This window comes from Juglans regia, unplaced genomic scaffold (genome assembly GCF_001411555.2).
Source record: "Juglans regia cultivar Chandler unplaced genomic scaffold, Walnut 2.0 Scaffold_5730, whole genome shotgun sequence".
Taxonomy (NCBI): domain Eukaryota; kingdom Viridiplantae; phylum Streptophyta; class Magnoliopsida; order Fagales; family Juglandaceae; genus Juglans; species Juglans regia.
Window position 1 is genome coordinate 1 of NW_023360597.1, and position 242 is coordinate 242.

Sequence of the window (242 nt, forward strand, 5' to 3'; positions counted from 1 at the left end):
AATAAAGATTGCAGCACCTGAGTTTCGCGTATGGTCACCCACTACACTACTCGGTCAGGCTCTTACCAGCTTAACTACAGTTGATCGGACGGGAAACGGTGCTTTCTGGTAGATATGGCCGCAACCGAAATAGTTAGGTGTGGCAGCCGTACATATGGAAGCCGGGCGATGGCTCCGCCACGTGCAAAGTGCAGGAGCTTTGGAAAGAGCGTGCATATAGTGATGAAAACAGAGAGCACGGT

The 242-nt window shown here is 51.2% G+C and overlaps 1 pseudogene; it reads right to left on the reverse strand.

The window, feature by feature from the left end:
• Positions 1-5: 5 nt before the first annotated feature.
• On the reverse strand, positions 6-126 carry LOC118345914 (annotated as a pseudogene).
• Positions 127-242: the final 116 nt, after the last annotated feature.